This window comes from Pteronotus mesoamericanus, unplaced genomic scaffold (assembly GCF_021234165.1).
Source record: "Pteronotus mesoamericanus isolate MK-2021 breed Mesoamerican mustached bat unplaced genomic scaffold, CSHL_Meso_final contig_20, whole genome shotgun sequence".
Taxonomy (NCBI): domain Eukaryota; kingdom Metazoa; phylum Chordata; class Mammalia; order Chiroptera; family Mormoopidae; genus Pteronotus; species Pteronotus mesoamericanus.
Window position 1 is genome coordinate 19,415,402 of NW_026555085.1, and position 17,079 is coordinate 19,432,480.

General features: G+C 35.0%; 1 non-coding gene across 1 annotated transcript; it reads right to left on the bottom strand.

Annotated features, from left to right (window-relative positions):
- Positions 1-4,187: 4,187 nt before the first annotated feature.
- LOC129068077 (U2 spliceosomal RNA) lies at positions 4,188-4,378 on the bottom strand. The gene has a single exon (XR_008528889.1). It is a non-coding gene; the product is annotated as a U2 spliceosomal RNA (small nuclear RNA).
- Positions 4,379-17,079: the final 12,701 nt, after the last annotated feature.

Consider the following 17,079-nt stretch of genomic DNA (forward strand, 5'->3'; position numbering starts at 1 on the left):
CTTATCTGTATGGAAATGAAGCCCCTTGATCTTCAGAGTATGCTCTTTGCTGCTATACCATGCTTTATGTTTAAATGGAAGCTGTTTCTTAGTTGCCTAACATATTATTAGGGGTCTGTTTGTTCCCTTAAGAATTGTGTATTTTATAAAATGAAACCCCTAGTCATCAAAGTAAAAGGGAGGTTTTCTCCTCCTAAAAGGAAGCCATCCTATAATGAATATGCTGCTTTCTGAACTCCTGGAAAAGGTGTATTTTTTTTCTGGAGTTAGGAGGTGACAACCACATTTAATATGAATTAAAAATAGACATGGTTCTTACAAGTACTCAGTGAGCTTTCCCTCCCAGGTCACCATGTTATTTGGTAAGTTATCTCCTGCTGGTGGTTTGAGTTTAAGTCATTGGGATTTTTGTATGCAGATGAGTTTGTGTTGAAATCTTCTTTTCCTCCCAGAGAGAAGCCAAGAGAAATTTAATTCTATAAAATAATAATAACAACAACAACAATAATAATAAAGTGAAATACTCAACTGTTTCTATTTCATTGGATTTAGAGATTTAGCAACACTGCCCAGAGGCAGAAGACAAATTCAGAGAGGATAAGAAACTGCTTGTAGAGACGATTAAGTAAGAGTTAGAATATCTAGTTATATTTACCAGGGAAAGGATTTATTTAGAATTAAAATTGCAAACCTTCCTATTTTAATGAGGACTGAAATGGGCAGACCCAAACATAGCTTTGTGATGCCCCAGGAGTGCTGGAGGAATCTGAGGTGGTCAGTAGGGTACATTTGAAAAGTTTCAGCTTCTATTTATGCATTTTTATTGATGAAGCTCTTAAATCATTGAAGTAGTGCTCCTGCCCACATCCTCCTTAGCCAACTGTTAAGCAACAAACCATGTTAATGGAAATTCTACTCTTTCTGAGATTTCTGGGATTAGGGATTTTATGAAATTCTCTTTGGGTTCATTTTGTTTTACACATTACTTGGAAATATCTATTCTGTTAAATCAATTGGCAGGTGATATTATTCCACACAAAATGTTCTTTGTGACCTTGCTAGAAGTGCATCAAGAAAAGGGGCTCTTGTAAGCAGCCAAATTATTTAATGGAGGTTCAGGTTGCAGTCTGAGAACTTTTCTGCCGTCTGAAAGACATGTGGACACCTTCAGCTTTGTTTTATTTGCTTTCAGCCCTCACCTATGGTTCCTTAAGGAGATGGGTTAAGAACCGTTCAACTTAGGTTTAAATTCCTGGTCCATTCCTGACCAGACAAGTAAATTAACTTCATCTGTAAAATGATAATTATAGTAATAGTATTAACTTAATAGAATTATGCGATGAATACATGTTTTCAAAGGGCTTAGAAGAGTATCTGGCACATAGTGCCATATTGTATAACCTCAAAGAGTCAGTCTTACAGAATAAAGTGAGAGTCTTCTGAAATGGGCAAAACAGTGGCTGTGCAGAAATAAGCAATGCTATTAGTGTTATTATTATTAAGCTGGAAATCAATTTAGCTAAATTTTAAAACTTCCCTCTGGTCTTTTTCTTCATTTTCTTTTCTTTTTCTTTCATTTTTTTTTCCTTTTGGCCTTCTATCTTCTTTAGAACCCTTTCCCATCTGGTTTTCCAAGCGTCTGTCTCTTGTGCATTCCTATTCTATGATCTCTTTGTTCACATTGTGCATTTCTTGGCAATATAAAGCAATGGTATTATTGTTCTATAGATTTTCCAGAATGGCATTTTAATAAGCTTACTATGTGTGTATATGTGATACGTTACTAGGATCAAGGCTTAACTTCAAGCAGTAAGGTACATATGAGATTTGCCATTGTAGTTTTCCAATGTCTCTTAGATTTATATTTTTTTCTTAAATGAGGACATAGCCAATCAAACTGGGTGTTATATTAAAATTCTCAATAGCCAATTCATATCTTTATTTCTACTCTTTACACCTCTGCTCCCCAGATATGTTTATAGACATATCTTCAGCCTCATTTTGGCACTGGCCAGGTGTTTGACTTGTTGATCAAACAAAAATTATATCTCAAGCTCTGTATGTTTATCAAAGAAGTACATTGGGGCTCCTATGAAGATCCTCATTCACTATTTTGAGTTTTGCTTATTTTAGAAATTGAGAGAATGTTTTATGAGGGATAAACTTGACTGTTGGTCAGAGTGTGTATTTCTCCAATTCTAACTGTGGCGCTGGTTCTTTGATCTGCCAGTAATCATATCCCACCTCCACATTGAAAGTCCCAGGCAGGTAGCTGATCTTTTCCTTATCTCAGGGATGTCAGAGAATCATTATCTCAGTGGCTCATGAACTAACTTTATTAGTTCATAATGGGATATTTGCTTCTGTGGCCAAGAGAGTACCAGTTTATCAAGAAGTCCACATGTACTCCCTAACATGCATTGTGATTTTATCAAGAAAGACGCGTTGCTTAAAAGGAAGAAATACTGGATTTTTAAAAAAATGACAGATGAAAAAAGAAGTGACAGATGTGTATTGCTTCAATTACTGTAGTCATTATTGGACTATTTAAGTTTTTAAAAAAATTTTATGTCACTTCTGCTAAAACATACTTTTGCTAAAATTGAGTTTAAATTTTCAAAATTATTAGCATAAAGTATTTATACCATTCCTCTATTAACTTTTTAATGTCTGTAGTTTCTTACTGTATCCCACATTTAAATCTCAATATTGATTATTTGTGACTTTTTTCTGTTACTCTCAATGAGTCTTTCCAGAGATTTGAGAATTTTTATTAGACTTTGAATAACCAGTTTTTGGTTTTATTGATAATCTTTATTGAATTCCTTTTATTCTTATTTCCTTAATTTCTGTTTGATCTTTATTATTTCTTCTACCTTTTTTCCTCTTCTTATATCTTGAGGATATTAGCTTATTAATTTTAAAACTTTATTCTTTCCTAAGAAGAAGAAATAAAATTATGCATTAAATTCTATAATTTTCTCTTTAATGTTGCCTTAGCTGCATCTTATTAGTGTTTGATATGTAGCAATTTCATTACAAAATACATTCTGCTTTACATTATGATACTGCCTTTAGTCTATGGGTATTTTAAGAATGTATTTATTAATTTCTAAACATATGGGGATTTGTTATTTATTATTCATTATTTTCATTTATTTTTTTATTGTTCAAATACATTTGTCTCCATTTGCCCATCACCACTTTCCCCTGTCCCTCCCACCCCCACTTCCCTCCCTCAATCCCTCCCCACCTTGGCTCCATCCATGTGTCCTTCATACATGTTCCTTGATTTGACCCTTCCCCTTCCATTCCCCACTACCCCTGTCCCTACCTCCCTCTCGTTTCTGTTGGTTTCTTTTTTCTTTCAATGTTGCTGGTTATATTTTCCTTTCTTGTTTGTTGTGTTGATTAGATTCCACTTATTTGGGACTTAATTGCATGGTAGTTGCAAGATCATGCATTATATGATTTCAATCCTTTAAACTGTTTTGAGTTTTTCTTAGCAGTGCAAGATAAGTTCAGCATTTGAAAATGTTTTGTATAAACTAGAAAAGAACAAGATTTCTTCATTTTGGGCCGCGGCACCTTTATGTATGTCCACAGTTAACATCCATTCACTTAAATGTTCTTATCTTCTGGCTCTTTACCCACTTTTTTGTACGTGGGTAAAATTTTGTATGTGGGTAAAGATGTATGATTTTGGATTTTCCTATTTCAACTTGTAGTCTTAATAATTTTTACTTTAAATATTTTGCAGTTATAATATTATATGTAACCAAGTAATAAATTATATGCACTCTTAATGATTTGAACACCTGTTTATTATGTTGTGACTTATCTGGCTCCCTCTACTAAAACAAAGTATATTGTGCTCAATACTGATGGAGCTACATAGCTTTCTTTTGGGTATTAGTTAATGGTTTACCTTTCACACTTTCTGCACATATATGTATTAGATGTGTGGAAATATGTGTGTGTATATATTTAATATATATTATATTATATATGTTAATTGAGCCCTATGATTTGTCTTTAACTAGAGCATTTAGTCTACATTATCACTAATGCATTTTAATATATTTGAATATATATCTACAATTTATCTGTGTTATCTCTCTTGTCTGTTCTTTATTTTTCTTTCCTTCCTTACTATCTCTGTGTTAATATCATTCTTTTTTCTGGTGCACCAGTGCACCATTCCCAGAAGTGCTGCAGTACCTGGTCAATGCATGGAGTGGACTAAGCAAACTCCTATTCCATTTCCCAGTTTCAAAATTCCATGTAATATAATGTCCTCAGATAGAGGATGTATCAGATATTAAACTGATAAGAACAGATACTACATTTGATCTGAGCCAAAAGTCTGAGAAGTCATTCTATATTTTTTTCTACTGCTTTATAGGTTATACTGTTACTGTGCTTATTCTGGAAATTACAACATGCATTTTTAACTTGCCAAAGTCAAAAGTTAATCATTTCCCTCACCTTCTATCCTGACAACACAAGGTCCTTAGAACACTTAACTTCATTTATGACTCTTCCGAGCTAGGCTACCATTGTTAGGTATTTTACTTCAGCATTTGCATTTCAAAACTGCAAGACATTATTATTTTATTTAGTAAGTATTAATGTAGAATTACCCTTACATGTTCCTCTCTGTTTGCTATTTATTATCCCACCTCATTTTTTAAAAATTTAAGATCACTTTTCTTCTGCCAGAATGGTGTCCATTAGAGTTTTCTCAACTGCAGGTTGCTGGTACGAAACTTTCTGCTTTTTGGGGGGTGGGGGGTAGGTATATTGACATATCTTTAAGTTTCTCTCATTCTTAATAGATATTTTGGGTAAGCAAAGGATTCAGAGTTGTCATTCATTTCTTTAAGCATGTTAAGAATGTTGTTCTGCTGACCTTTGCAACAATTTATTTTAAAGGCAGTTGTCAGCCTGTCACCCCTGTAAAGACAGCCCCTCTATTCTTTTTTTGGTGGCTGTCTATTGATTTTAATACTTACACTTTATCTTTTTGTGTTTTGCAGTTTTGTGATGTGTCTAGGTGTTACCTTATTTTATTTATCATGCTTCAGATACTCTGTGCTTCCTGAATCTATGGATTAGTCTATATCATTATATCTAGGAAATTCCTTGGTTTTGTTTCTTCAGAGTGCCTCTGCCACATGTTCTCTCTCATCTCCTTCTGAGATTCCAATTAAATACGTGTCAGATCTTTTCATTTTGCACATTTTCCACATCTTTGAACTTTTTTATTTTTTTCCCTCTCCCATATTATTTTTACCTAACCTCTCATTCTCTAATTTTCTCTTCAGTTATGTCTAATCTATGGTTAAACTCATTTTTAAGTTTTAAATTTTAGTTATTTTTTAAAATTTTCATTTCTTGATTTAATTCTTTTCCACATCTGCTGTATTTTTTGAAGTAGATGTTGGTTCCCAGAAGACATTTTAAGCTTATCTTTTATTTGTTTAATCATAAACACAGTATTTTTAATCTTTGTTTGGCAACCCCTATGATTAGTACCTTGAGAAGTTCCTGGCTTTTGAGCATTCTGTGGACCCAGACACTCCAAAAAGCCAGAGTTTGCCAAATTCAGCAAATGTATCAGCAAAAGTAACTTCATTTAACTTCTGAGTTAGAGGTTTTACTTAGATTTTAGCCTGATAATTCTTTATACCTTGCCTATTCTTTGATGTTTAAGATCATTAAAAAGTATATATATTTTTTTACCATCACATTTAGTTTCTTTGGGGGGTTGGTCAAAGGATTCTTAATAACTTTGCTCACCAAATTCTAGAAATTATTGACCTCTGATCAATACTTTATATTCATATTTTATTTATATATAACTGTCTTATTCTAAAATACATATAAAATAGTTTTACCTGGTTTGTTATGCAGAAAAAGCATAAGGATATTTGACAAAATTCAATATCCTTTTAAAATAGAAACTCTCAATAAACAGGGTACAGAGGGAATGTACCTCAACAAAATAAAGGCCATACATGACAAGACCACAGCTAATATTATAATCAATGGTGCAAAGCTGAAAGCTTTTTTCTCTAAGATCAGAACAAGGCAAGGATGCCCACTGTTGCCACTTTTATTTAACTTAGTAATGAGAGCCCTTGACAGAGGAATCAGGCAAGAAAAACAAATAAAATACATCTAAATTGGAAAATAAGAAGTAAAATTTTCTGTTGCAGATGACATTATATTACATATAGAAAACTCTAAATACTTAACTAAAAACAGTTGAAATTAATAACGGCGTTCAGTGAAGTTGCAAGATACAAAATCAATATACAAAAATCAGTTTAATTTCTTTATACGAACAACAAACTATTAGAAAAAGAAATTAAGAAAACAATACTATTACAATAGCATGAAAAAGAATAAAATACTTAGGAGAATATTTATGTGTACCTTGTCTGATTTATTTTCTTAACAAGCTTAACTGCTTTTACAAAGATCACTTTTTAGCATTTTTTTCCCTGTTGTTTTTCTACTATAATCAGTTTGGTAGCAGCATATACAAAAAGTATCCAAAAGAGGGGCTGTAGCAGGTCCTTTTAGGATTTGCTATTACCTCATAATCATGGTTGAAAGTCTTGTATCAAAGCAAATGAAACAAAACTAATGGAAGATTATTGGAGAACCTGGGCAAATAATCTCTTTAGTTTCAGCCGTGGGATAACAGATTAGGGAGACCCAGGAGTACTTGGACAGGAAATGTGTGAAGACATCTTCCTAACTCATTCCCCTATCCTTTGTTAGGGTAGTGTTCTCCCAGTTTGTGTTCTGTTAATGGATTCTGTTAAAAAATCTATCATATTTTTCTGTGGTCTCTAATGCTGCAAGATTACATTTAGTAATTACACAACCAAATAAGAATGGAAAGGTTTTGGAGGCAATGATAGGGTATGTGAGAATCTCCCTCTTAATATAGCTCTAGTGCTAAGACCCCAGGCTCCCAAAATCAGAATGCATGGGTTTGCCACAGGAGAGTGACCCATTCACTCTGTGACTGACTCTCCTCATTTGTAAAACAGGAATCATAAGAATACTTACCTCAGAGTTGTTGTGAATATTAAGCGGATCATTATATGGAATGTGCTTAGAACTAAACATGACACTTAGTGAGAAGAACGGAGTTTTTCATTGTGCAAGGGAGGCTAAGTGAAAGTTTGTATACTCTTGGGAGAGGTAGCACATTATGTTCTCCTGAGCAGGCCCGTTTTAGGGAGTGTGGTGTGACAAGGAGGGAAGGCATTGAATGCCTAAGGGTTGGGGATGAAAAAGGAATTTAGACAAAGGTACAAAGTTGCCATTTTTTAGTCTAATTCACATTTAGCCCAGCGCTGTTGTGTTTTTGTTGTTGTTTTTCTTTTTCACTGCTCTGTCCCTCAGTTACATGGGCCTAGTCCTCTTTTCTAGAAGCCAATGAATAAACAGACTGATTTTTCTGTTAACCAAGGAATATATTAAGTAAGGTTGAACATGAATTGTTATCATGCCATGGGAGGGGGTGGGGACTGATTCAATTTGATTCTCAAGTGTATTCCTACATTGAATAATAATGACAGTACCATTTAATCATTTAGACATTAGCTTTATTTGCATGTGTAGTTTGGGACCATTTAGCAAAAACCTGGAAAGGACAATATTCTGTTTTTATTGTAGAACCCTACTGTTAAACATCTCACAGACTAATGTTTAATCGCATTCTTAGTCTTGCACAGTTCTTGATAATAATTAACCTGAAATAACTACTTCCATACATTAGTTGGGGACACATTTGCCTTTGTTGTTTCAATTTCCTCTCTCAGGAAGCGAAATGGTTAAAACTTGCAGATTTAAATTGTGTGTGAATAGCTATAAGAAGAAAAACCCTATGAAATATGGAGATTGGGAGGTTTGTATATATTTGCTGATAAAACCTAAGCATTTATTAAACATTTAGAGTATATTAAAATGATTTTTTCTTCTTAATATCATGTCATTAAACTATTAGCATGTTTGAAAACCTAAGACTCTGCTATGGGGAGTTCTCTTGTTTCTAGTGACTAATGTCAAGAAAATCTAAGTATCAAGCCTCTCATTAAAGGGAACTTAGGTGAATCAAATCAGGTCTGTGACATAAAGGTTCTCTATATTTTTTATTTTCCCCCATTTCTTTTTTTATTACTTCCACCTTATTTCAAATATACAGTGTATGAACTAATCTATTAGTTTTTCAACTAACTTTGACAAAAATCAATAATAGCATGTTTTGAAATTAAAAAATTGACAAATCAGCAAATGTGTGTGTGTGTAATGACAGATTGTAATAGTTTCACAACTTTTTGATCCCTTCCCAGTTAGAGGATTAAATATATCCCTACTATTTGTTTCCATAAAATGTCTTCTTGTAGGCAGAGTTTACTGCCCTACCTCATTGTCTTTTGATCAAATAATTTGCTCAGCTAATGGAACGTGAAAAGAAATGACCAAGTGCTTGACCCAAACAGAAGTGTTAAGGGTGTTGCATGTTTCTGCCTTCTCTTATGTTTCCCCAGTGCCACAAGAAGTAATATCCCAAATAAGAGCTACTACTTCAACCAGAATGAGAAAACATGGAAAGTAGAGCCACCATAAATAAATTTCAGCTCTGGCACAGAACAAAAAGCAGGTAAATGTTTTTGTTCTAAACCACTGAGTTTTGGAGTCACTTCTTACTGCAGTGAAGATGGCGACTACATATGTTAAAAGGACTTCCTGTGTTTGTAATGAACTAGAAACCTACTGAAGCTACATGGTATTACATTATACACATGGTAATACCTCTCATTGAGTCATATAATTTTATAATTTAATTAATGGTCTTTGAAAGAAGAGTACTAGAAATGAAGTCATATTCGTATTAATAACTGGGTAAAAATGAGAGTTCATGATCCTAGAATAGTTCAAGGCTGAAAATTTTTTCTGTAACCAATTTGCCTCATTTATACTGTGTTGGACAGTATTAATCACCTTACAATACAACCTTACCATGAACTCATTTATTTAGCCAATATGTAGTCATTTAGCATTAAATATTAGTGATCTAACAGTATATATATTAGGAATTCAAGGCTTAGAGAAATGTTATTTTCGCAGCATTACTCAGAAAGTGCTGAATTCGTGGGCTCAGAACCAGATTTTCTGACTCTAGTCTAGGTTTTTTTTCTAAGTTTAGTATTCTGAATTTGGAGAGCCATCTAAGTTCCCAGCCTATCTTTTTTATTATTTTTATTGACTTTTACATGCTTTTTCTTTTTGGGAAATCCCTGCATCAACCTCTGCTCCTAAACTCATTGCTTCCTTCATCTCTGCCTTAAATAACCATCTTCCCATTGGTAATTCTTTTCTTTCCAAAAGACCATCTTTAATGTGTTCCTTACTGAATTTTGTTGGTCTTCAGTTTACTCAGGTCATATTTCTTTACCAGTCTTGCAGTTTCAATAACTATGTTTATATGACAAATGCTCCAAAATCTGAAGAAAACACAACTTACTACTTTGCCTTCATCACTTCACTATGACATTCATAACACTTGTCCCAATGTTCCAACTACTGAGAGATCCTGAACTCAGGGAGATTGTCTTTCCAAGTCATTGTTATGGCTGCTCAGCCAGCTTGTTCTGGTTTCAAGTCAGTAGCCAGCAGCAAAGTCTTGATAACAAGAGTGAAGATTTTCTATAAGTTACTTACTGACCACTTCTTTTACACCTATAGTCCCACCAGACTATACACAAGAAATACAAATCACAGTAATTTCAAGCTAACAATGTCCTATAATTCAAAACAGTATTCTCTAAAGTTTCATATTACAAATAGTCACAAGGATGTGACTACTGTAGTCAAAATATTGTAATAACTATGTATGCTGTCAGGTAGATGCTAAAGTTATCAAGGGGATCATTTTATAAGTGATATAAATGTATAACCTCTATATTCTACACCTGAAACTAATATAATATTGAATGTCAACTATAGCTGAAAAATTAAAAAAAAATTAAAAATTTAAAAGGTACCAGGTTAAGAATATTTTTTATCACATATGATCCATGAAAAATAGAAATAGTATCAACACATTGATTCTCTGCTGTAAAATTTATCCTCATTGCTTTTCTCTTTATTTATGATTTCATACTGAAATTTTCAAGAAGTATACTTTTGGAAAAGTAAAAATGCACTCAAGGCTGCAAAGTTTATCAACTTACAATCTCAGCCAAAAATAAATAGACTGTGTAAAATGCAAATATTTTATTTCTGCATAATTTCATTCCAATTTTTGTATTTGCAGAGAATGTCCATATTTTTTTGCATTTTTATTTTGATTTACTTTCTGTAATTTTTAAAAGCACAGAATTATTTTTTTAAATGAAGACAGATTAAATGAAAAGGGTATGTTGGCATGCATGTAAAATGAATAAATGCATGCAAAACATCTTTCTCTCCTTTGCGCATGTGAGAATTTTCGTTGTCATCTGGATTGAACATTTCTATTGAGGCAAGTGTTTTTGGATGTTTAGAGGATGTAATCTCACCTCAATATGATAAAGTTGCTCCTACTTTTATTAGATGGAGATATATATGCATTAAAGAAATGTGAGGACTTTTGTTTGTTTGGTTTCCCCGACTTTTGAGTTTTTAAAAGTTGATATTAGAAAGTCGGAGAACAGTGTGGTGAGAGAGAGACATCAATTTGTTGTTTCTTTTACTTAAGTGTTCATTGGTTGCTTTTTGTATGTACCCTGACTAGAGATTGAACCCACAACCTTGGCATATTGGGATGATGCTCTAACCAGCTGAGCTACCTCGCTAAAGTTGTTTCCTCCACTTTTGATTGTAACTGTGTCAGTGTGTCAGTATTTTAGATTATTATCTCAGAGGAGGCATGTAATGATGGTTTATAAACCCCTTAACCCATAGCAATATAGTAGCCAATTACTGAATCTTGAATAGAATATCACCAGATTATGCCCCAAAACATGTTCCTAGAAGACAATATAAATGTTCCCTGTACTTGGAGGTTCTATCCTAAGTCAACTCCACCGTTATCTTGAAGCCTCCACGATCATACCTGATGGCACCAGTCTCTTCCACTGTATCATTGACTGTCCATATTGTACTCTCATGCCCACTAAATGATGTGGGGGGAGCAATATGGGACACCTCATAGCACCTCCATGTTCACTGAATACATGAGTCTATCAGAGAAGGAGTATGTGCATTGCTGAATACACTAGATCATGTGAAGTTTCCTATGTGGGTGCCAGTTAGCTTTTATTATACTCTTATTAACTCTTATCCCCCTCACAGTAAAGTCAACTCTTTGAGGGCAGTCATCATGTCACTCCATTGTTGTTTCCCGTAGCACTAGGCACATAGCCTGGCCTTGCAAGTACTCACTGAATGTAGCTGGATTGAATGATAGGTAGGAAATAACAAGCTTGTTTGAGTCAAGCTTCCATTCACTTGGAATTTAAACACAAATCCTCAGAGTCACTAACCTAGTCTTCATCACTTCACTCTTTGGAACAACTTACACTACAAAAAAAATCCATGAATGAGATGCTGAATCCATTCTTATTTGTGAACAAATTATAAGCAGTTGAGAAAAGAGAAAAATTTCATTATTTTTGTTATTCATTCACATTAGTGTGCACTGGTTGGGGTGAACCTGAGAAATGCTATCATCCCCATTGGTGTTGAGTATGGTGGCCATTATCACCTCACTCTGTAGCACAAATGAGTTTTGACATCTATCAAGGTACCTGGCTATGCAGGTGTTCTGATGTGCATTTCCAGCACACATCCAGAACTAGAGAAGGCTTTAGGGGTTGCTGGGGCAGAAAATGGTACCTCCCACTAGAAAGACATGAGTTTGAATCTCACTTCTAGTATTTATGCTTATTAGCTGACTTTCTTAGATAAATCACTTAACCTCTGAATCTCAGTTGCCTCATGTATCAAATGGGATAAACGCCTACTTCACATCCTTCTGGGAATATTAGGTAATGGGGTGCCTACCACAGTGATGGACACAGGGCTGGGCTGGAAAATTGTTAGCCTCTATGGTTATTTACATCTTAAGTCCCTAATACACTCTGGTGTCTAAGTGTAAAATCAAATTAAGTTCTGTAAATAAACTCTATTGGGCTAATTCCTCAATTTTTGTTGTGATGACAGAAAAGTAAGTTAAATAAACCATGGAGAGGTTTATTAAATGTAAGTTTTTATAAATTTGAAGAGGTGGAAAAATCATTCTCCTTATAGCTATATATGGTACTATTTAAAATAATTTATGTGTTCAATAGTTGATTAAGCGTTTTTCATGTGATTAGCACTGAGAGCACCTTTTTTCGGATGCTAATCCAAAGACAGAAAAATTTAAGAACAAAAACTGAACATTGGTGAAGAATTTGCAACCTCTGTTGTGGAATTAGAGGGAATATGAACAAGCTTCTGAACTGGAAGTACCTGCTGCCATGGTACCTGAAATTTCACTATTAGCAACACATTCCTTTGTTGTTAATTAATACTTATCCTATAATACCATGCATTTGTGCAGCACTTTAGAGTTTATCAAGAATTTAAAAGGTTCTGTTTCAATTTGTTATCTTTGTCTGAACCAATGATATAAGAATAAGTTCTTATCCCTATTTTGAAGATTATCATATAATTGGAAGTTTATGAAGCCAGGGAACCTTACTACTAGTTCAGAATGTTAGTCTTTCTTCTGTGAGCTTCCTAAGTTCTCTGCTAATGAGAGTTATCTAGAGAGAAAGAGGTAACTTCTTCCTGTTATAACCAAGAGCTAAGTACCCAAAGAGTGGTAGGCCAGTGGCTTCATAATGCCAGGGTTCCAAGGCAGATTCTTCAACCTTAGGTCATTGACATTTGACTGGGTAACTCTGTTGCGGAGCCCATCCTGTGCACTGTAAGATATTTGGCAGCCTTCTTGGCCTGCTGACATTAGATGCCAATAACAGCCCTCTCAGCTGGGACAAGAGAAAATGTCTCCAGACATGACCAAATATCCCTTAGGGCCAAAATCACTCTAGTGGGTAACCAGTGCTCCAGAGAAGAGGCAAAAAATAAACTTTACCTATTTCACAGTTTTCATTACGGCCAGATTTGATCAGAAGTCTCAGTCCTGAACCAAAGTAGTTGCCATTTTTCTCAGATACAGGTACAGCTCTGATTCTTGGGACTCATTACTTGGTGCTGAAAACTAGAAAATTCACAGGTGGTGGTGAGACAATTTTCCATCAAGAGAAGATACGGCTTGTGTCATAGGGAGAAATCCGCTGCCACATTTCAGGGTGTAAAGCCTAGTAAAACTATTTATTGAAATATAAAAAGGGAGCAGAAGAAAAGATTGTCCAATGAAATGTATCCAGGGCATACTAACCCCACATTTTCTCTTCTGTAGTATGCTATGTAATAACTGCGGGTGGCGTCACTATCTATTTCTGACTCCAAAACACCTTGGAGCCTTTCCTGCCAGTAGCATCATTCTGCTTCAATACTCCAAAGAGTGCAGTGGGGAAGCAAATAAGGTTATGAGTCTGGAAATTGAAGACTTGACACTTTTGCAGGCACTAGTCACTAGTGTGTAACCTTAGGCAAGGTATTTCACCTCCCTGGGTCTAAGTTTCTATATCTGAAAATGAGATTAATTTCAATATCTCTAAGCTTTAAAATCATATGATTTTCCTACTATTTTGACTACAACTATTACTGCCAGCTAGTATAAATGTATAATGATACTGCCATGCACATCACCAGAAGTAATATGGTAATACTGGTGGTATCATTTTTGTAGAGTTAAAAAAAAATGTCCTAATGAAGCAGATTAAGGCTACTTAAAATATATGCATCCTTGGGCTCAGGAGGACTAGGGAGGAAATGATCTTCTTGGATATGAGAAATGAAGTAGCCAGGGCATTGAAATCCATAACTCACCATGGTTAATGAATCTTCCTCTCCCTAGCCCAACACCCCAGGCAAAAGATAGGCATTGGTACCTATTAAATAAGAGCTAGGAGTAAAGGAATTACAGTCAAAACCCTCTTAAGACATTTTCAAAGGAGCAGCCATTAAAACTTCTAAACCAGGAAATCATCCTTGGAGAGAAATGGAAAATCACAGGTACGGTGCCATGCAAATGTGGCCATTTAATAAATACTACTGGATGAGGAGGATGATAAGAATAAATGCATGCTGGAGGGAAAAGTGGGAAGCAGAAATTTTTTAAGGGGTGGTTGGTTAATTTTTTTTTTAACTGTGAGTTTGTGAGTTTGTGCTAGTAAGAATGCCATATGACCTAAAGATGAAGATTCTTAATATACTGATTTCTCTCACTCCAAGTCAGGGCTTTGATGATTATTGTAGCCACATAGATGATGTAAGGGGCACATTTTCTGTATGAGTTGGGAGGTACCATCACTTGCATAAATGCACTCTTTGAAATGGAAAAGCCTGGCCTTCCCTTTCCCCATTCATCACTATCTCCCAAAAGGATGACAGTTCCTTCACTTCTCTTTGCAACAGCAAATGAAGACATACAGACATGCAACAATTCAATTTTGATTTAATTAAATTACTTCTTTATTGATTAAGGAAGCAGTGATTGATGGTGCCACAAGAGAAAAGTTAGCTTTTAAAGTAAAAAAGCAGTAAAATCAAAGCCATCTATCAAGAGAATTAAGAATTGGTGGAATTTCTTTGGGGACTCTTACTACCCTCACTGGAAGCATAGATACGGATAAATACTGCCATTTTCTGCCATCTCTTGCCCTTCTGGTCATAAGGTATCCATTTGCTTCCTCCAACACAAAGTTCTGTCTGTCTGTCATTGCATCTATCTTCACATCTGGAACGTCCAGACATCCAGGTATGATGTGGTGATATAAGGACAATAAAGGCAAATTACCCACACCCCATCACCACTTAACATGAAGTGGAGGAGCAGGGACAGGTTAATTGAAATACAGTGTCTATCACAGGCTGGTGTTCCAGGGAACAGAATCTGAGACAGAGATTACGAGGTGGGAGGTTTGTCAGAGAGGGCTATTGAGAGCCCCACCTGTGGAAGTGAAGAGGAAAAAGCAGTTTCAACACAGTCCTCAGCCAACCTCATGATGAGGCTGGGATGGCCCTTTAGAACTGCCCCAAGTTTGGGTGAGGAAGCAGGACCTTTACACCCTAAATTGACCAGTGATTTGATTTGAATATTTATGGCGAGGGCATGACTGTGTACAAAATATGAGGCAATTTTCTTTAGTTGAGACAATTATTAAATAGTGCTCTCTGAAGTTTGTTATCAGCACTCCCTTCAGTTTTGTGGTGGAATCCATGGGGTGCATCATTGTAAGGACTACAAAGTGCCATTCACAAAAAAGAGTCTCACACAGTCATTGGTCTGTAACAGTGCTAGGAATTTTGGATATTTCTTTCCTCTATAGGAGGAGTAGTTATTTGATGATATCTCTGGGAGGAACTTCTTTCCACTTTTCTCCATGGTTCTGCCTTCTGGGGAAGTTTTGCCTTCTTTATTACCTTCCACGTGTCTATCTGAAATGGGTGGGTGGCATGTAGTCCTCCCTCTCTGGGGCTGTGCACATTTTGAAGACAAGTTCCTGTTCTTGAAAAGTTGGGAGTCCAAAAGAGTCATTTTAAATCTTGAGTTATGAGATACTTTTAAAATCTAGGTTAATAGTTTCTTTTACAATGCAGTTCCTAAACAACTTAATAGACTTCTAATCTATTTGTTTCCAATGAGGTCCCTGTGTCAGAAGTCATACCCAAATTTCTTTTCTGGACATTATCCCCAAATGTACTTATTTGCTTCTTTACTTCTAAACATCTCTTTTCTCTCAATTTAATGTTCGTTACCTTAAAGTTATGGCTTTAGTAAGAAGGTCAACTCTTTGCCCAAGACTGGATATTAAGGGGTCCTTGTCAATAGCATTATCAATCTTACTTTTCTACTTCATAAGGTCTAGAAAAAGGTAGTTTTTCTATAGCTTTTAATCTTTAATTTTGTTCTTTTTGTTTTATTGGTTCATAACAAACAGTCAAATTTCTCAAGAACTCATTTCTTTATTGAAATACCTTGCCAAACTGCCAACATACACTATCACCATTTCCTTCCAACCACCTCCCATAGAATTGCCAGCTCAGTAGACACATGGTCTTCTAACATTATTTCAGGTTTTACCAAAGAGTTTGACGCTGCATAACATTGATTGACAGTCTGCTATATCTGTTTTTTTGCATGTATTTTATATATTTGAGATGTTTGTCTTTGCAGCATATCATTTCAAGCTACCAATGCCTATATTTGTCCTAGTAGGTTAACCACAATAACAGAAAAACCTTAAATTCCAGTGGCTTAACACTATAAAATCATCTTTCTCACTTGTATAACATCTGATGTGTTAGGTAGCATTCCTCCAAGCAAAGGATGGAAGATAGGGTATTTGAGAAGGAGGTGTTTGCTTGAAAATGTCAGATATCACCTCTGCTCTCATTCCATTGACATGACTCAGTCACATGCTTCACTTACCTGTAAGAAGGCTTGTAATTATATATTTAGTGTATGTCTAGGATGACAGCAGAAAGAGAAAATTGAGGAGCGCCATTTTTTTTTGTTTCCTATGGGTTAGATCAAAATGAAACAAATTATGAAGGCATTTGTTTAAACCTACTATGACGATTTGACAATAAAATTGAAAAATAATTTAAGGGAAGTTTCTGAAAGAAAGCAAAATAAACATAGGCAGTGATATACAAGACAGGAAGCTCTAATATAAACTGAGAAACAATAATCAGAGAGGTATGAGAGAATGAGGTTCTAGATGCTAAGGGGAGGAGAATTTTTCCAGAAGACTAAGGTTTCAAATACTAAAAAGTGATCAAAATGATGGGACAGTGAAACAATACCAAGTGTTAGAAAATTTGGGGAGTAGCTAGAATTTAGAAAACTGCATCTACTAAAAGATAAGAAAGAAATGTATTTATATGTGATCC